We start from the raw sequence: 260 nt of genomic DNA, 5'->3' as shown, positions 1-260 counted from the left end.
CACAATAAAAAGTTTTAAAAATTGTATATCTTCATTGTGTGTCTATGGGCAGTATGCTGGCTTGCAGAATATGACCTTTGGACATTTAAATGGATATATATTTTTTGCTTTATATGTGTACATCAAATATTTTTGCTTGTTCCGTTGTGAAATATAAGATGTAATGGGGAGCCACAGAAGGAAGTAGAATAATTGTTGTTACAGGGACGGAATTATAATCATTGAGTTGAAACAAAGTGTATGATTTGTTGACTGTAAAG

This window comes from Chrysochloris asiatica, unplaced genomic scaffold (assembly GCF_000296735.1).
Source record: "Chrysochloris asiatica unplaced genomic scaffold, ChrAsi1.0 scaffold00341, whole genome shotgun sequence".
NCBI lineage: Eukaryota > Metazoa > Chordata > Mammalia > Afrosoricida > Chrysochloridae > Chrysochloris > Chrysochloris asiatica.
Note: the sequence above shows the minus strand (reverse complement) of the source record.